The sequence below is a fragment of the Pinus tabuliformis genome, chromosome 3_1, assembly GCF_031772625.1.
Source record: "Pinus tabuliformis cultivar Carrire ecotype Pingquan chromosome 3_1, CPIR1, whole genome shotgun sequence".
NCBI classification, from domain to species: domain Eukaryota; kingdom Viridiplantae; phylum Streptophyta; class Pinopsida; order Pinales; family Pinaceae; genus Pinus; species Pinus tabuliformis.
In genome coordinates this window covers 234,922,603-234,944,003 of record NC_142301.1, presented here as the reverse complement: position 1 = coordinate 234,944,003, position 21,401 = coordinate 234,922,603, and positions in this window count along the sequence as shown.

Below are 21,401 nucleotides of genomic sequence, written 5' to 3'. Positions count from 1 at the left end.
TCAAGTTTCTCTTGGACTAGAAAGAAGTAATTAGAGTTAAAAATTTAGTGTGTTCAAATAAATCTCCCAAAGTTCGGAATTCTTTGACTCTAGAAAATTGTAATACCTTCAACATGACACTAGAGAGGCTTTTCGAGAAGGAAAAAATCTCAATTCAAGACCCTCATAGTCACGAATTAACACATTTAATTCAAAGCACTTGCAAAGTTAAAAAGAGAAAAAATTAAGAAGTTTGAAATAAATTGCTTTCTGGCTAATGCTTGGTTTGATGATGAATACAAAAAGGCAAGGAGAATGTGGAAAGAGTCAAACAACGATAATATTAAGCTCAAAACTTACAAGCATATATTAAGAAAGAAAAAGGTTTATTCCATGGTTTCAAGGAGGGAAGAACTAATCTTCGTAGAGAAAAATAATCCCAAATTATTTTGGGAGCTCCAACCGAGAAGGATGCAAACTAAAAATAATATTACAACATCTAAATGGTTTGACAATGCAAGAAAAATCTATGAGCAAGATCCCAAGGTTGGCCCTCCTCCCTTGATCAACAATGATATCAAAGTCTTCGTCGTGCAAGAGGTAGAGATGGGAATGAGAAGTTGGGTTTTTGAAAATAAAAAGACTTAGCTTAACTCTAAGCATAGATTTTAAAGTGGGGCTTAAAGATTCTTGCACCTCACATTACAAAAAATTTAAACAACATCATACAAAACGAGTTCCCGACAGATTTGACAACTAGTCTGACAATACCTCTTCTCAAGAGTGGTGACGCCAATAATCCCTCCTATTATCGGACCATAATGATAAAACCCTTGTTTGTAAAGTTATTTGGAAGCATGAAAGAAAATAAAAACAACAAGTGGGCAGAAGAAAGAGATAAGTGTGCTAAAGGGAAATCAGGGTTTAGACCTAAACATTCCATAGTTGATCATTGTATAACTTTAAGGCACACAATTGAAAAATTTTGGGACAAAAAAGAGGAAGCCTTTCGTTGCATTATTAATTTCGGAAAAGTGTTTGACATGGTTCCTAGCGAAATTCAGGTTCTTAGACATTTAAGAGATGTTGTGCATAGGTTGTATGAAGAGGTGAAAGTCAAAACTAGAACTTCAGCAAACATTTTTGAAAGCTTTAGAAGCAATATCGAGGTCAAGGAACGTTTCCAATTGCCTCCTACCCTTTTTGGTTTATATATCGAAAACCTTGAGGAGTGATCCAGGTGGATGTTGGTGGCCACCCACCTATCCCATTTGGACCCCCACAATTGTCTCTTTCAGTTTTTTTGTTTCCTTAATTATAGCACAATTTACTATTTTTAGCAGTTCTTCGGGTCCTAAACTTCCGGAGCTGTTTTGAGGCCCTAAACGACGTTTTTTGGGAAATCAACCTCAGCAATTTTTCTGCCTAAAAATCGTCTTTTCCGTCGTAGTCCTCGGAGAGATCTTTCCAACGGGCTATCATGCGCGTCAAACGGAGATAGTACGACCAATTCACGACCCCGGGAAGTTGATGTACCAACTTACCGAAAAACGGGGCCCACAATTTGGCGTTTCATCTTCTAGGGTTAGGTTTTGGAATGTGAAGGGTTTTCCATTGTTTCTCAACAATAAATAGGCCCTCGAGCCTCATTGTAACACAGTTTTTTGGAGAACAGTTCAGAGGCATGTAGCCGACACATCTCTTCTCAGAGATAAGCTACCATCTCCCTAGCTGGGTTAATTCCATTTCTATTTGTAAGCATATTTCAGGATTTTACAGTAATGAAATGAAATATTATTTCCGCTGCATATTTGTCTTTATGGTTATCTTTGTATTTTATTGCGTTCCTGTTTAAATCCGGATCAAGGAGTGACTAAAGTTGCAAGGGGGTGATGATATTCATTTGGGAAAGTTTGTTATAAGGCTTCTTTTGTATGCAGATGACCTTATTCTGATTGCTAAATATTCTCTTGGTCTGCAAGAGCACTTACTATCCCTTAAATGTTTTTGTAGAAGGGTGGGGATGCAAGTCAATATTAGCAAGACAAAAGTAGTTGTTTTCTCTATAAAAAGAAAAATAAGCAACATAAGTTCTACTTCGAAGGAAATATTATGGAAGAAGCTGTGGATTAAAAATACCTCAGAATTGACTTCAACAGAAATATAAGATGGGATGGTTGTAGAAGGAAAATAACTTTGGAAATCATTTTATGCTTTTCAAAATAGGTGTAGAGAGACAGAATTATGGGAGTGGAAAATCACTCAAACTCTTTTTGGGATTCTAGTGATTCTGGTCATTCTCCATGGTTGTGAACTGTGGGCCAAAAGTGCATCTGACATGCACTAGAAACAATTTGAGAAAATTCAAAAGCATTTGATTACATACAAATTCAATATTAAAAGTGCAGTTCCTTATGCTATCTTGTTAAGTGAAATAGTGGGTGCTCCTATTGAAGAAATTGTTATGGTACGAATCATAAGGTATATTTAAAAATGAAAGAGGAAAAATGGCCTACGTTGTCTTTAATGACATATTATGAAAAGGAAAGAATACTTGGATGTAGTTGTAGGTTTTAACCCTGTACAGAAATTAACTGCATACTAATTCTAAAACACAGAAAATAAACAATGCGAGATCATAACACATAAAACACATATACACAGAGATTTTCCCCTGGATCCCAAAACTGGGACTACCAGATTGATTTTTCATTGTGTTCCTTTCAATGTTACAATACATATTTATACATGCTGAAGCATCCAATACCATGGACCGAAAACCATCGCGTTCAATACCATGGACCGAAAACCATCGCGTCCAATACCATGGACCGAAAACCATCGCATCCAATACCGTGGACCGGAAACCATCGCATCCAAAAAACATATGCGAAAATCATGCAGAAAACCATAGGTGGGTCCACCCAACCTAACATAGGGTCCAAAACAAAAATTTTCCGAGGCACTACCCTGGACCCCATAAATTTGGGTTACGGGTGCCCTTAAAACCCCCTATTAACTATGTTGAAAGAATATAACACAACGCAACATTCTCCCACTTGTTGTTTTCCTTCCACAGGGGGCCACAAGAGAGCTTAGTCATTTTCCCAGCACCGAAATGCCCATTGTCTCTCTGCACCAAGAGAAGTTCTCAGAGCTCACAGATTTTGTCAATGCATTTGCAGTATTCTTCAAAGTGTCCACCTTTACCAGCACCGCCAGTTTGTCTTCTATCATATCCGTCACAGAGTGATACTGAGCATCAATGTGCTTTGTCTTTGAATGATATGCATGGCTCTTTGCCAAGAAAATTGCACTTTGGCTGTCACAGTCTATCCTTATAGCTTCTTGTACTAACCCCATACTTGAACACAATCTCTGCAACCAAACTGCTTCCTTGCTTGCATGAGTGGCTACCATGTATTCTGCCTATGTAGTTGATAGTGCACTACAGATTGTTTCTTACTCATTCAACTGACTGCACCTCCAAATATGTTAAACACATACCCACTTGTAGATATTCTCTGATCCAAATCTCCAACCCAGTCTGCATCAACAAAGCCACAAATATCCAACACTATGTCCAACACTGGTCTTTTTTGGTAGCACAGACTATAATCACTAGTGCCACGCAAATACCTGAAAACCCGCTTCACTGCTGTCCAATGCTTCTTTCCTGGTTTTGACATAAACCTGCTCAATACTCCCATTGTATGTGCAATGTCTGCTCTAGTACAGACCATTGCATACATCAGGCTGTCGACTGCACTTGCATATGGAACACGGGACATGTCCTCTTCCTCTTCTTATGTCTTGGGACATTGTTCAACAGATAAGATCACACCTACATGAATAGGAAGCTTCACCAGTTTACTATCCGGCATATTAAACCTCTACAGTATTATCTCAGCATACTTCCTCTGGTTTAGCCAGAGCTTCCTCTTTGCCCAATCTCTTTTAATTTCCATTCCCAAAATATAGTTTGCAATGCGAAGATCTTTCATGTCGAATTTGGAGGACAATTGGGTCTTAAAATCCTGGATAATTTCTTTGTAATTTCCAACCAGCAAGATATCATCCACATACAAGACCAGATAAATAACACGGTCACCAATTGATTTAAAATACACACAGTGATCTGCTTTGTTTCTAGTGAAGCCAAGTCCCCGTATAAATGTATCAAATTTCTGATACCACATCCTTAGTGACTGTTTTAACCCATATAGAGACTTCCTTAACTTGCATACCAGCTCTTTCTTACCCTTCGCTGCAAAGCCTTCAGGTTGCTTCACGTAGATTTCCTCTTCCAGATCCCTGTGAAGAAATGTTGTCTTCACATCCATCTATTCTACCTCAAAATCAAAAGCAGCAGCAATAGATAAAGGTAATGTAATAGAAGTTACCTTGGCAACAGGAAAAAAAATATCACCAAAATCAATTCCCGACACTTAGGAATAACCTTTTGCTACCAACCGAGCTTTGTATTTCTCCACTTTTCCTTCTGCATTTGTCTTCTTTTTGAACACCCATTTGCTACCAATGGGTTTCCTTCCAGCCGACAACTCCACCAGATACCAAGCCTCATTTTTGTGCAAAGATGCCATTTCATCAACCATGGCCTCTTTCCAGAGTTTTCCATCCTCTAAATCTACTACTTCGTTCATAGTTCTGGGATCATCTTCAGTAATAGATAATTCAAAAATTGAATAGAAAGCAGATGGACCATACCTTTCAGGCTGCCTTCTTTCTCGAACTGATTTTCTCACAGCCGGAGTTTGTGGCTCTTCATCTTCTGATTCCTCCTCTTCTGTAGAGTCTGATTCTTCCTCCATTAGCTCAAAATCTATCTTCTCAGGTTCCTTTCGTTGGACTTCATGTTTAATAACATCTTTCACCTCTTTGCTATACACAATCTTCCGTGTGATTGGGTTACAAAGCTTATAGCCCTTTAAACCATCCTTATACCCAATAAAGATGCACTTTTCATATTTACTTATGTTATTTTTCATAAATGGTAAGTAGTTACTTTAGTTCATGATTTTTTGAGATCCTCCCTTTATAGGAACTTAATTAAGTTGAGAAGAGTATCCTATAACAAATTATGAAAGAGATGTGTAATTCCTCTTATGCTTAAAATAAAAGGAAAACACTTTTTAATATTAGGTATAATAAAAAGGAAAATGCGAATATACATTTTTCATAGTCTTAATGTGTTCACTTGGTCTATTCTTGATATTACAATCTAATATGAAAGAGGTGTTGTGATGTCCCCGAGAAAACTGTAAATATTTTAATTACCATTGTAAGAAAACAAACTGGACAATATTATTATTCTCTGTTTAGTTGAATAATATATTATTAAATTTCTGAAAGAAGGAAATGGTTGAGTAATAATAGAGTTGGTAACTTCTCATGTGAGAAGTGAAAGAAATGTGTTTCCAAGAATACCCCAACTGCCTCCCCTAACTAGAAACACCCAAAGGAAAAAGGGGTGAGCAGAGGAAAATCTATGTTGTTGGGACAGACAGAAATGGGGAAAATGATAAGTCTGGTGATGACCAGATAGCATTAGCACAGAGTGCAACAAATTTAGCTGAAGATAGCAGTCTTACAATAGGCTTGAGGGGAGATTTGGTCTTGAAGACAAATCTCAAGGACGGGTGGATGACAAGCAAGAAAATGGAAATCCCATAAATATATCCTTACATACCAGAAACAGAAGGGTAATTACCGAAAAAGAAAGCTTAAACAGTAAGAAGTATTTCCTCTAGCAAGAGCGAAATTATTGAATGCGCAGCTAATGGAAAGGTAGAAACACAATTTTTCCATCCGAACTCGACTAGGTAAATTCCAAGGTCATAGACAGAGTAATGACTACAAACCAAGAACTTGTGAGACTTAAACCCAAAGTGAGAAACTATAAATATATATATCTAGCACAAACTCTGCGAGACTAAAATAGTAACAGAGTATCTAGCCTTAAGGGGATAGGGTTCGAGCCTGAAAGCAACCCTGTTCCCATGAACATAATTGCAAATTTAAAACATGTTTCTCACTACACAGAACAACTAGTAACGAAATAACAAGAAGGTAAGAAGTAAAGGGCATTCGCATAGTGCAAGCAGTTTAACAGAACCACACACAGAAGGAATAATAACATTTCCGCAAAATTCATAAGCATTCCCACCATCAACAAGGAATTGTTGTACAACAATAAGGAAAATTGTGCTTTCACATTCATGGGAAAACAGAATGAAAATACAAAGCATAACTGAGAGAAACATTGAAAATACATAAAAACGTATGGTTTAAAGTTGTGTAACATAACATTAAAGGAAATTAAAAGATCGCAGAAACCTCACGCAAGCTGAAAAACTGGCCTTGCGTTAATAATTTACAACCCAGAAACCCATGTGGCCTTAGATCTTCTTTAACCTTGCATGCACCATAACACCTAAATAATTACATTTAACCAAAGGAAAATAAATCGACACGGGATTAACAAGGAGCATTGAGCGCAGCTCGACACAGGTAGTTCCCTACAACATCAGATCTTCAAGTATGTCAATACTTTGGAGTAATACACCCTTAGGCAGAGAGGACTCGACTTTCGAACAAAAGACAGAATGGGAGCCATTCGAGCTTACCCGGGAAGCCAGTAGGAGCTCATGTCCTATGTGGGTGGGGGTGAATCCCTTTGAAAGGCATCTCAATGGTGCAGCCCCGTCCCTATTCCAAACCTGTAGAACGTAACAAGAATAGAGAAATTGGAACAGCAACCCTGTACACATTTCCTGAGTTAACTGAAAAAGAAAACAACAGTTGCAGACCACCTCACCTAAGCAACTGTAAAAAGAATTCTGAACATGAGCATGAACCCCTCGACCACGACTCAGAACGAGCTAGTTGCATTGAGTTATAAGGTTGCAGAACAAACCAATCGCCATGGAAGGAGAGTAGACCTTAGCGTGAAGGAGGAAAGGGCAAAATGAACCATGGAGCTTGTCCTAGAAGAACTAGAGCTATTGGAACTGGGTCTGGTGATCTCCACCATGGATGCAGCGAAGAATCCCGAGAAACACTGACAACTCTGTTGTGTGCATTAACACAATATGATAGGTAGTGTAAATGCTGAGCAAACCAAAGGTGCGTTGAGTTCGAGGTGAGTACTGGTGTCTGAGCTGGAGGGATAAGTCAATTAATCCAAAATGGATAAGGTATTTTCCTCCATAATATGAAATATCAACAACATAGTAGACCATTAAATTATGTTTGAACCGGTTGAAGTCAATGTTGTAATAGCGAGTTGAGTTAATAACCCTAGTTTGGTTCGTGCAAAAATTTAAATTACATTTATCAATGTTTAGTGAGGGTAAACATATGTGTGTAAATCATGTTAAATAATTTTTTTTTTATATTGTGAATGGGGATATGACATGTGGCATTAGAGCCCAGGTTTACAAAGCTAGGGCCTCTGGCAAATGTGGTCAAATTATTATTATGTCCTGATGTTTCTTGATTAATGTTAACTCACTGATGTGTGGAGTACAGGAAATAGTAGGTTGTGAAATGAACAGACAGTGTTCCAAATAGAAAAATGGTTGGCCCAGGAGCTGTTGCATTCCCTGGAAATAATCCTGAACTATGGATACAGTTAGGAGAAGAGGCGCGCAGTACTAATCATACCATATTAGAGGCAGTTCAGGAACTAAAGAACGAGATGGCTCACCTACGGGAGGACAATGCAAGGCTAACCATGGAACAGGAGAAGATTTTGAAAAGCTTGTCTGATAAGCAGAATCAGTGCCAGCCGATTCCTAGCCCTGAGCGGGGCCGAATGTCTGAGGAATAGGGCTACAATATGGAACTTGAAGGAACAGGAGGAGGGGAAGAATATGAGGAAGAGAAGTCAAACAATGCTTCAAAGTACCCCACATCAAAAAGGAACCGAGTGGAATTACATGGGGAATTCCCAAGAATTAAACTGCCACTCTTCGATGGAGAGCTGGAAGAAGCAGTCGAAACTTGGTTAATTAACATGAGTAAATACTTCAATTATATGAATACGATCACAATCTAAAGGCTCGACTAGCTATCTTTCAACTACAAGGGAAGGGCATTTTATGGTGGGATGAGGTCAAGATTGTACGGTAAGTGAACAAAATATAACTTGGGATAAGTTCCAAAAAATTTTCAAGGAAAGATATCTAACAGAACGGTTTTATGATGAGAAAACAAGGGAATTTCACGATCTACGACTTGGACAGAAAACCATGGATGAGTTCATCACCCATTTTACCTCCTTGCTCTGTTATGTACCTTACATGCATGAGGAAAAGGCCAAGGTACAACGTTTTTTCAGTAGTTTACTTATGGCGATGAGGGAGAGAATTGAATTCGATAACCCAAAAACTATGGACGAGGTTATACGAAAAGCTAGGTTATGCTATCAGCAAAGCAAGAAGAAGGGTGAAATACTGTGTAGAAAATGGGCTGATGAGAAAAATAACAGAATTGCTATGGGCAATAAAGGGAATTGGAGTAGTGCTAGCAAGGGGTTTTCCAAGAGACAAAACAATAGAAACCATCCCAAAAACCAGCTTAGAATAAAAAACCATCTGAAACAAAATTCAGCGAGAAATCTGGTAGATTTGACAACGAAGGAACAACAAGACCCCCAATACAATGCTAGGAATGTGGGGGGCTGCACTATGTTAAATACTGTCCTCATCATAAAGGCATCGAACAGGTTTCAAAAATCCATGAGGCTTTAATAGTAGGTGACATGGCCTAGAGCATTCCAAAAATTAATGTTGCTCTCGATAATCATCAGGCAGATTATCAACCAACTATGGTGGAGTTTGAAGGTAATATTTTAATCATATCGTATATGTTTTAATTGATCCTGGTGCTACCTTAATTTATGTTAGTCCTAAGGTTTTGGAGCATTGTAAATTATAGTCAGTTAAATTTAAAAACCCTTGGCTAGTACAATTGGCAACCGAGGCAAAGAGGCGGGTGTTGGCCAAGGTCAACGATTTCACTATGGAAATAACATGTTAGACTTTAAGGGTAGACCTTAACATACTTCCCCTTGGATCTTATGATGTGGTGATAGGCATGGACTGGTTAGAAAAGCATTGGTCCATTATAAACTATAAAACAAAAACTATCTGCTACAAGGATGAGCTGGTAAAAATGAAGGAGATGCAAGGCATTCCTTGGCCCGTGCAAGTTCGGCCAATAACCGCTTCTCAGTTGGCAAAATGTATCAGAAAAAGGTGTCAGGTTTACGCTATTCAGGTTGGATATTCCAACTCAAAGGAAAAGATAGCCACCATGGATAGTATTCCTGTTGTTTAGGATTATGCAGATATATTTCCAGAAGAGATACCCGGGTTGCCACCTAAGAGAGATATGGACTTCACTATTGATTTCACGCCAGGAGCAGCACTAGTGTCTCGAGCTCCTTATCGTATGAGTGTACCAGGACTTACAGAGCTTAAAATGCAACTACAGGAATTGTTGGATAAAAATTACATCCGCCCCAGTGTGTCACCTTGGGGATCCCCTGTGTTGTTTTTCAAAAAGAAGGATGGCACCCTTCAAATGTGCATGGACTATCGTCAGTTTAATAAGTTAACAATCAAGAACAAGTACCCTTTACCCTGAATTGAGGAGCTATTTTACAAAGTAAAAAGGGCATCTGTGTTTTCAAAAATTGATCTACGATCGGGATATCACCAAATCAGAATTAGAGAGGAAGATATTGACAAAACTGCTTTTAGGACTTGCTATGGTCATTATGAGTTTGTGGTATTACCCTTTGGGTTAACCAATGCTCTCGCGACTTTTATGTGTTTGATGAATAGCGTATTTCATCAGTATTTAGATAAATTTCGTGTTAATATTTATTGTCGATATACTGATATATTCCCGGAATGTGGAGGAGCACAAAGAACATCTTTGACTGGCGATGCAAACCCTCCGTGAACATCAATTGTAAACCAATTACAGCAAGTGTGATTTCTTTAAGGAACAAATTCAATACTTAGGACATATCATTACTGAGGATGGGATTGCGGTGGATCTCGAAAAGATTAAGACCATAATGGAATGGCTAGTTCCAAAGGATGTAGCGGATATCAGATCTTTTATGGGGCTGGCCGGTTATTATAGACGATTCGTGGAAGGATTTTCCAGAGTGGCCTACCCTATCACCTCTCTATAGAAGAAAGGGAAGGCTTTTAAATGGATTGCAGAATGCCAAAAGAGCTTTGAACAACTCAAGCATTTGCTCACCACAACACCAATACTAAGCATAGCGGATCCCGCTAAGTACTACGTGGTGTGTACAGATGCGAGTAAGGAAGGATTGGGAGGAATATCGATGCAGTAGGGTAAAGTGATTGCCTATGAGTCTAGGAAGTTAAAGGAACATGAGCAGAAATATTCTGCATACTATTTGGAGCTGGCAACTGTTATTCACACCTTAAAGATGTGGTGCCACTACTCGATGGGTAGGAAATTTCTGTTAATGATAGATCATCACAGCCTGACTAACTACTTCAGTCAACCTACCTTAAATGTTAGACAGGCATGGTGGATATATTTCTTAGGCGGTTTTGACTTTGAGATTAAGCATCTAGAAGGAAAGGAGAATCAGGTAGCGAACGCTTTATGCTAGAAGGCATATTGTCTATATGAAACTGCTTGTAGCAGGGTGCAAACTACATTTGACTACATGATAAAAGGGGCATCAAAACAAGATTTGAAATATCAGCAAATAAGGTAGCAGGTTCAGATTCCAAACAACAAATAAAATCAGCAAGGGTACACCTTGAATGTTGTTGGCATGCTGAAATATAAAAACAAGTTGTATGTACCCAACCAAATTTGCATTAAAAACTTGAGTTTAGATGAATTTCACAAAATACCTTATGTTTGATACCCGAGGTATCAAAATTTGATTACTACACTATGGAAGGAGTACTATTGGCCTGGAATGAAGGAGGCAACAAAGTATTTGACACATTGTCTAGAATGTCAAAAAATTAAAGTGGAACACCAGCACCCTGTAGGATTACTGCAACCACTACCAATTCCGGAGTGGAAATGGGAAACTATCTCTATGGAGTTTATAACGAGATTACCCAAGACAAAAAGGAACAACGATTCCATCATGGTGGTAGTCAACAAATTAAGCAAGTTAGCTCATTTTATACTAATCCAATCCACTAATAAGGTTGTACAGATTGCCCACATTTTTATGTAGAACATTTTCAGGCTACATGGGCTTCCAAAAACTATAATTTCTGACAGAGATGTGAAATTTACTTCAGCCTTTTGGAAAACACAATTTGATGGGCTAGGGACTCAATTAAATTTTAGTATGGCTTATCATTATCAAACAGATGGACAAACTGAACAGGTGAATCAAGTAGTAGAAGACATGTTGAGGTCTTACGTAATGTAGAAACCCTCTAAATGGGAAGACTATCTGCACTTGGTTGAATTTGCATATAACAATGGATATCATACTTCCCTGTAAATGAGTCCATTTGAGGTTTTGTATGGCCAAAAATGCCACACACCCTCCAGTTGGGGGGGACGGGGGATAAGATAATGCTATGACCCGAAATGTTAAAAGAAATGGAAGAGATGGTCAAGAAGGTTCGATCCAACTTGAAGGCAGCCCAAGGTAGGTAAAAGAATTTCGCCAACAAGAAGAGAAGTTTTAAGGAATATCAAGTGGGGGATCATGTGATTGTAAGAATTCGAGCCAAAAGGAGTACATTACAATTGAATGGGTGTACCAAGCTGGCACCTTGGTTCTGTGGACCCTTTCAGATTTTAGCAAGAGTTGGGCTGGTAGCTTCCCTTCTCACCCTACCGAGCCATATTCGGGTCCACAATATTTTCCATGTGTTAGTATTAAAGAGATACGTTCATGATCCTAAGCACATAGTCAGTTGGAAAGATATACAGGTAAAGTAAAATCCTAAATAGGACAATTAATTGTGATGTGAAAGGAAAAACTAACTTTAAAATTCTGTTGTTTTAGGTCGAACTGGAAGGAGAATTCCTAGTCGAGCCGCTGAATATACTCAAATGAAGAAAAGTCACGCTGCGAAAACAAGCCATCACCCAGGTTAAAGTGAAATGGCAACACTTTGGGCCAGAGGAGGCCACCTGGGAGGATGAAAAACTCTTCAAAGAAGCATATCCACAGTTGTTTGAGGCTAAAAAACATCGGGATGATGTTTGTTTTTAGGGGGGGAAGATGTGATATCCCTAGCAAAACTTTAAATATTTTAATTACCGTTGTAAGAAAACAAACTGGACAATATTGTTATTCTCTGTTTAGTTGAATAATATATTATTAAATTTCTGAAACAAGGAAATGATTAAGTGATAACAGATTTGGTAACTTCTCATGTGAGAAGTGAAAGAAAGGCGGTTGCCAAGAATACCCTAACTGCCTCCCCTAACTGGTAACACCCGAAGGAAAAAGGGGTGAGGGGAGGAAAAACCGTGTTGTTGAGACAGACAGAAAGGGGGAGAATGCTATGTTTGGGGATGACCAGATAGCATTAGCACAGAGTGCAACAAATTTAGCTGAAGTCAGCACGCTTTGGGGGATATCTAGTCTTGAAGACAAATCTCAAGCACGGGTGGATGACAAGCAAGAAAATGGAAATCCCATAAATATATCCCTACATACCACAAATATAAGGGTAATTACCAAAAAAGAAATCTTAAACAGTAGGAAGTATTTCCTCGAAAAAGAGAAAAATTATTGAATGTGTAGCTACTGGAAAAATAGAAACACAAATTTTCCATCCGAACTCGACTAGGTAAATTCCAAGGCCGTAGCCAGAGCAATGACTACAGTCCAAGAACTTGTGAGACTTAAACTCAAACCGAGAAACTATAAATATATATATACACCACAGACTCTACGAGACTAAAATAGCAACAGAGCATCTACCTTTAAGGGGTTAGGGTTCGAGCCTAAAGGAGACCTTGTTCTCATGAACATAATTGTGAATTTAAAACATATTTCTCACTCAACAGAATAGCTAGTAATGAAATAACGAGAAAGTAAGAAGTAAAGGGCATTCACATAGTGCAAGCAATTTAACAGAACCACACATAGAAGGAATAATAACATTTCTGGAAAATTCATAAGCATTCCCACCATCAACAAGGAATTTCTATGCAACAATAAGGAAAATTGTGCTTTCACATTCATGGGACAACAAAACGATAATACAAAGTATAACTGAGAGAAACATTGAAAATATATAAAAACTTATGGTTTAAATTAGTGTAACAAAAGATTAAAGGAAATTAAAAGATCAAAAAAAAGTCATGCAAGCTGAAAAACCAGTCTTGCCTTAATAATTTACAACCTAGAAACTGGTGCGGCCTTAGATATTCTTAAACCTTGCATGCACTGTAACGCCTAAATAATTACATTTAGCCAAATGAAAATAACTCAACACGGGATTAACAAGGAGCACTGTGCGTAGCTCAACACAGGTAGTTCCCTACGACATCAGATCTTTAGGTATGTCAATACTTCGGAGTAATACACCCTCAGGCAGAGAGGACTCGACTTTCGAACAAAAGATAGAACAGGAGCCATTCGAGCTTACCCGGGAAGCTAGTAGGAGCTCAAACCCTGTGTTGGGTGTGGAGCCTGATTATCTTCTATATTCAAAGGTATCGCCACATAGGACCCCAGTTCGAAATGGGGGCGGCAACGCTGCCCGTAAAATATTCACTGCAGGGGGGGTCCAGGGGGGGCGGCTGCGACCTTTAGGAGCCCTCCCGTAGCGTGGGGTTTCGGGGGCAGTGCCCCCGAAGCTAAAAACAACTGTAAAATTTCCTTGTAAAAGTATAGTAATTTCTAGTCAATCTTGGCCGTTCATTAGGTGGATGATCAGACGGTAGAACTTATGTTTAGTTTAGGGTTTTTTTGCCCTAGAAGGAAACCCCTCTCTTTGTATGAGGGTATTGTATTTGAGGCTGTGTGATAGATGTGTATTCTGTGAGCGAGAAACAAAGAGGTGAGACTGTGAGAGAAAACAGAGGATATTACAGTGGATTTGTTGTAGGTTGTGTCTCTTCATTTTGCTGGATAATAGAAAGGAAGGACTGGCTGTTCGGGGTGGACGTAGCCCAAACTGGGTGAACCACGTATATCTGTGTCTCTCTTGTTTTTTGCATTTTCTGTGTTTATATTTCTGCAATATTTTATGTGTTCCATTGCTCCGTAATATATAATTTTCTAACAACTGGTATCAGAGCCGAAGGTCTATTTGGCTGATAAACTCGTAGGAAAGAAGGGTTTCTGGTTCGAGTGGGAGCAATGGCAGAAGATGGTAAGTTTAGGGTCAAGAAATTTAACGGCCAAAACTTCTCACTGTGGAAGATGTAGATGGAATATTATCTGTATCAGAAAGATCTATACCTACCATTGGGCGGAAAAGCAAAGATGTCGACAGGTATGAAAGACGAAGAATGGAACCTTCTCGATAGAAAGGCACTTGGAACAATACGGTTGTGCCTTGCTGCGTCAGTCGCCTTCAACATTTCGAAGGAAACCACGACAGAGGGTTTGATGCAGACGTTGTCGAAACTATATGAAAAACCCTCGGCCTCAAACAAGGTATTTCTTATGAAACAGTTATTTAATATGAATATGTCGGAAGGTGGATCTGTTGCAAACCATTTAAATGATTTTAATACAGTTATAAGTTAGTTAAGTTCTGTAGGGGTAAACTTTGATGATGAAGTTAGAGCTCTGTTATTCTTGTGCTCATTACCAGAAAGTTGGAATGGTTTCGTAATGGCCATTAGTAACTCTGTTTCTGGATCTAGTACTTTAAAGTTTGATGATGTTGTTGGTGCTATCCTTAGTGAGGAATTGCGATGAAAAAGCTCCAGTGAGACATCGGGAAATGCTTTGAGTGCAGAGTCTAGAGGAAGAAAAATGGAAAGAGGAAAGAGCTCAGGATATCACAGTAAATCAAGGAAAGGTAGATCCAAGTCCAGATCGGGGATAGTGTGCTGGAAATGTGGAAAGAAAGGACACCTAAAGAAAGACTGTAGATCTCGGAAGGGAAAAGAAGGAGATGCACAACAAGAAAACAATCATGAAGCAAATGTGACAGGTGAGGTGTTACAAGATGCTTTGATTCTTTCTTTTGAAAATATTACTGATTCCTGGGTGGTAGATTCAGGGGCTTCATTCCATGCCACACCTAATAAGAAATACTTTCATGACTATGTTCAAGGAGATTTTGGACAAGTTCGTCTGGGTGATGATAAACACTGTAAAATCATTGGAATGGGTAAGGTTCTTGTAAAACAGCAAAATGGAAACCAATGGCTATTAAACGAGGTAAGGCATGTTCCAGATCTAAAGAAAAATCTGATTTCAACAGGGCAGTTAGGCAGTGAAGGTTGTGTGACAACTTTCACAGATAAAGCTTGGAAGGTCACTAAAGGAGCCCTGGTAATAGCAAAAGGCAAAAAGGTTGGTACATTGTATTTATGCAATGGTATTTCTAACTCTGCTAATGCTTTAACTTCCAAAGGAGCAGATGCAGCATTATGGCATCATAGGCTTGGACACATGAGTGAAAAGGGGATGAAGATTCTTCACTTAAGGAATTTGTTGCCGGGTTTTAAGAATGTTGATTTGGACTTCTATGAGAAATGCATTTATGGAAAACAGAAGAGAGTCAGATTTCTCAGAGTTGGGAAAGAAAAGAAGAACGAAAAATTAGAGCTTGTGCATATAGACGTATGGGGACCTGGTCAGGTATCATCTCTCGGTGGCTCTCGTTAGTATGTTACTTTTATTGATGATGCAACTAGAAAAACTTGGATTTATTGTATTAAGAATAAATCTGATGTATTTGATACTTTCAAGAAATGGAAAGCTTTGGTTGAGATTGAGACAGGAAAGAAATTGAAGTGTCTTAGATCAGACAACAGAGGTGAATATTGCAGCAAAGAGTTTGATAGGTACTGTTCAGAGCATGGAATTCGCAGAGAGAAGACAGTTCCAAGAACACCACAAGAAAATGTCGTGTCAGAAAGGATGAACAAAACAATCATGGAGCGTGCAAGGTGCATGAGATTGTATGCAGGATTGCCTTTACAGTTTGGGCAGATGCTGTAGATACTGCTGTTTATCTAATAAACAGAGGGCCTTCAAGTTCCTCGGATGGTGGTGTTCTAGAGGAAGCATGGACAGGTAAAAAGGTAAACTACTCTATTTTAAAGCCTTTTGGTTGTGAGGCCTTTGTCCATATTGATAAAGAAAATAGAACAAAGCTTGAGGCAAAGTCAAAGAAATGTACCTTTATTGGATATGGTGTTAATGATTTTGGTTATCGCTTATATGATTACGAAAATCACAAAATCATTAGGAGCAAAGATGTAATATTCAATGAAAAGGTCTTGTATAAGAATCAGTTGCAGGAAAAGAAACAGGAAAAGGAAAACAAGGAATAGGCAGTTCTTGATGAAATCACTGAAAAAGTAAAGGTGCCTGAAAATAATAATAATCAACAACCACAACAACAACAACCACCACAACAACAACAGGCACCCCAAACACCTGAAAGTGGTGTTAGAAGATCTACCAGGATAAGTAGACCCCCTCACGATACTCTCCTTCATTATATTATTTATTGTTGACTGATTCCAGTGAACCCGAATGTTATGAAGAAGCAATGCAGGTTGAAAGCAGGAAGAAGTGGGAGGTAGCCATGGAAGAAGAGATGGACTCCTTAATGCATAACCAGACTTGGGATTTAGTCAGGTTGCCTGTAGGAAAAACTACATTGAAGAATAAATGGGTTTACAGGCTGAAGGAAGAAGATGGAGGAAAACAGAGGTATAAAGCTAGACTTGTGGTGAAGGGGTTTGCACAGAAGAAAGGTATTGATTTTGATGAAATATTTTCTCCTGTTGTTAAAATGACTTCAATCAGAACTATTTTAAGTCTTGTAGTAGCTGAAGATTTTCATCTTGAGCAGTTAGATGTAAAGACAACCTTTCTCCATGGGGATTTGGAGGAAGAGATATATATGGAGCAGCCACAAGGATATGAGGTGAAAGGGAAGAAGAAACTAGTGTGCGGGTTGAAGAAGAGCTTGTATGGCTTAAAACAGGCTCCAAGGCAGTGGTATCTAAAATTTGACAAGTTTATGTCTGAACAAGGTTATACTAGATGTCACTCTGATCATTGTGTTTATTTGAAAAAGCAAAATGATGGCAGCTATATTATATTGTTATTGTATGTAGATGCCATGCTTGTTGCAAGATCTAACATGCAGGAAATAAATGTGCTCAAAAGAAAATTGGCAAATTCATTTGCAGTGAAGGATTTGGGAGCTGCAAAACAAATCCTTGGTATGAGAATAACTAGAGACAGAAAAAAACATAAATTAACATTGTCTCAGAATGAGTACATACAAAAGGTGTTGAAAAGATTTAACATGCACAATGCAAAACCAGTTAGTACAACTTTTGCTAGCCATTTCAAACTTAGCAAGGAAATGTGCCCATAGACCCAAGAAGACATGGATTATATGTCTAAAGTTCCATATGCATTAGCAGTTGGAAGCTTAATGTATGCAATGGTCTGCACAAGGCCTGATATTGCACATGCAGTGGGAGTGTAAGAGTTCAGTACATGAACAATCAAGAAAGGAACATTGGATGGCAGTGAAATGGATTCTCAGATATTTGAAAGGTACCACAAATCAAGCATTATGCTTTGGTGGTTCAAACATCTGCCTACAAGGATATGTTGATGCAGATATGGTAGGTGACAGAGATAACAGGAGGAGCACTACAGGATATGTATTTACTGTTGGAGGAACAACTGTCAGTTGGGTTTCAAAAATCCAAAGTGTTGTTGCACTTTCAACAATAGAAGCAGAGTATGTTGCTGCTACAGAGGCTAGTAAAGAAATGATTTGGTTACAAAGGTTTATGGGTGAATTGGGTAAGGAGCATGATATGGGCACGTTATACAGTGATAGCCAAAGTGCCATTCATCTTGCAAAGAACTCAACATTTCATTCCAGGACTAAACACATACAGCTCAAGTACCATTTCATACGATCAGTGTTGGAAGATGGAGAGTTGAAGCTGGAAAAGATACACACTATCCAGAATCCTGCAGATATGCTAACAAAAGTTGTAACCAGGGAGAAACTGAGAATATGCTCAGTTTCAGTTGGTCTTCAAGGATGACGATGAAGATGAGAAACAGCCAGGTCCAAAGAGGAGTCATTGTCAAGCAAATGGAGCAGCGGTGGAGTTAATACAATCAGTCTCCAAGTGGGAGATTTTTGGGTCTGGAGCCTGATTATCTTCTATATTCAAAGGTATCGCCACATAGGACCCTAGTTCGAAATGGGGGCGGCAACGCCGCCCGTAAAATATTCGCTGCAGGGGGGTCCGGGGGGGCGGCTGCGACCTTTGGGAGCCCTCCCTTGGCGTGGGGTTTTGGGGGCAGCGCCCCCGAAGCTAAAAACAGCTGTAAAATTGCCTTGTAAAAGTATAGTAATTTCTAGTCAATCTGGGACGTTCATTAGGCGGATGATCTGACGGTAGAACTTATGTTTAGTTTAGGGTTTTTTGCCCTAGAAGGAAACCCCTCTCTTTGTATGAGGGTATTGTATTTGAGGCTGTGTGATAGATGTGTATTCTGTGAGCGAGAAACAAAGAGGTGAGACTGTGAGAGAAAACAGAGGATATTACAGCAGATTTGTTGTAGGTTGTGTCTCTTCATTTTGCTGGATAATAGAAAGGAGGGACTGGCTATTCGGGGTGGACGTAGCACAAACTGGGTGAACCACGTATATCTGTGTCTCTCTTGTTTTGTGCATTTTCTTTGTTTATATTTCTGCAATATTTTATGTGTTCCATTGCTCCGTAATATATAATTTTCTAACACCCTACGCGGGTGGGGGTGAATCCCTTTGAAAGTTATCTCAAAGGCGCGACCCTGTCCCTATTCCAAACCTACAGAAGGAAACTAGAATAGAGAAATTAGAACATAAACCATGTACACATTTCCTGAGTTAACTGAAAAAGAAAACAACACTTGTGAACCACCTCACTTGAGCAACTGTAAAAAGAATTCTGAACATGAGCACGAACCCCTCGACCATGACTCGGAATGAGCTAGCTGCATCAAGTGACAATGTTACAGAACAAACCAACTGCCATGGAGGGAGCGCAGAGCTTAGCGCGAAGGAGGAAAGGGCAAAATGAACTACACTGCCTGTCCGGGAAGATGGTAAAACCCTCTGAATTACCCAGAGCCATTGGAACAGGGTCTGGTGATTTCCACCATGGGTGCAGTGAAGGATCCCAAGAAACACTGACAACTCTGTTGTGCGCATTAACACAATATGACAGGTAGTGTAAATGTCGAGAAAACCAAAGGTACGCTGAGTTCGAGGCGAGTATTGGTGTTCGAGCTAAAGGGATGAGTCAATTAATCCAAAATGGATAAGGGATTATCCTCCATAATATGGAATATCAACAACATAGCAGACCATTAAATTATGTTTGAACCTTTTGACTTATGGTTGAAGTCAATGCTGTAATAACCAGTTGAGTTAATGACCCTAGTTTGGTTGATGCATAAATTTAAATTACATTTATTAGTGTTTAGTGAGGGTAAACATATGTGTGTAAATCGTGTAAATAATTAAATCATTCTTATTTTTTTATTTTATTTTTATTTTTATTTTTTTTAATTTTTATATTGTAAATGGGGATATGACAAGTGTAGTAAGTCTTTAAAAATGTATTAATAACAAAAAAAATACAATAATAACAAAAAACAATTTAATAACAAAAAAATTATATTAATAAAAAAAATATTTTAATATGGACAATGTCGCCCATAAATAAAATATTTCAATATCGTCACTCTATAATTTAAAGTAATTAAAATAACTAAATTATCTACAAAACATTTCTAAGTAGTTTTAATATTCTATATTTTCTTCTCTTTTTAAATGTATTTTTCGGTCAATTTTAGATTTCTAAAGAGTTTTAAATATCACTTTTCTGTCAGTTTTATTTGAAATCTAAAGAAGATTCGAAGAGTGGAATTCATTTATGCATTTTAAATATAATTTGGACAATGAAACTAAATATATGTTATTTATTCCAAATGCAATTTAGACAATAAAAACACTACACTTTATATATAAAAAAGGTAGGATTGAATCCTTTGAGTGAAAACTTGTTTTCAAATTGCATACTTTAAACAGGTTTGAGCCGCAATAAATTTTATCTATGTTTGTGTTAGAAGTGTTGCTAAGATGAATCTATATGAGTTTAATTGAATTTAGTTGCAATATGTATTTTTAAATGGGGATATTACAGGTGTAGTAAATGGGGATATGAGTTTAATTGAATTTAGTTGCAATATGTATTTGTAAATGGGGATATGAGGTGTAGTAAATAGGGATATGAGTTTCACTGAATTTAGTTGCAATATGTATTTGTAAATGGGGATATGACAAGTGTAGTTAGTCTTTAAAAATGTATTAATGACCCAAAAAAAATACATCACTAACAAAAAAACATTTTAATAACAAAAAAATTATAGTAATAACAAAAAATATTTTAATATGGATAATGTCACCCATAAATAAAATATTTCAATATCATCACTCTATATATAATATAAAGAAATTAAAAAAACTAAATTCTTATGTGCAAAACATTTCTAAGTAATTTTAATATTCTATATTTTGTTCTCTTTTTAAATATATTTTTCGGTCAATTTTAGATTTCTAAATAGTTTTAATATTCTACATTTTGTTTTCCTCTTAAATATCTCTTTTCTGTCAATTTTATTTGAAATCTAAAGAAGATTTGAAGAGTGGAATTCATTTATGCATTTTTAAATGTAATTTGGACGATAAAATACTAAATATTGTTTGTGCATTTCCAAATGCAATTTAGACAATAAACACTAAACTTTATATATAAAAAAGTATGATTGAATGAGTGCAAACTTGTTTTCAAATTACACACTTTAAACCGGTTTGACCCTCAAGAAATTTTATCTATGTTTGTGTTAGAAGTGTTGCTAAGATGAATTTATATGAGCTTAATTGAATTTAGTTGCAATATGTATTTGTAAAAATATGGCAAAGTGATATTTGACTTGTTCATATGATTTTTGTTCTAAGACAAATTAGGTGCATGTTGCTTAGGTTACATTGAAATCTTCTTAAAGTTGCTTGTGATAAAAAAGTTGTTAAGATAAATTTATATTAGTTTAATTGAATTTAGTTGCACTATGTATTGTTAAAAAATATGATAAACGAGAGATTGGACTTGCCTAATATGATTTTTAT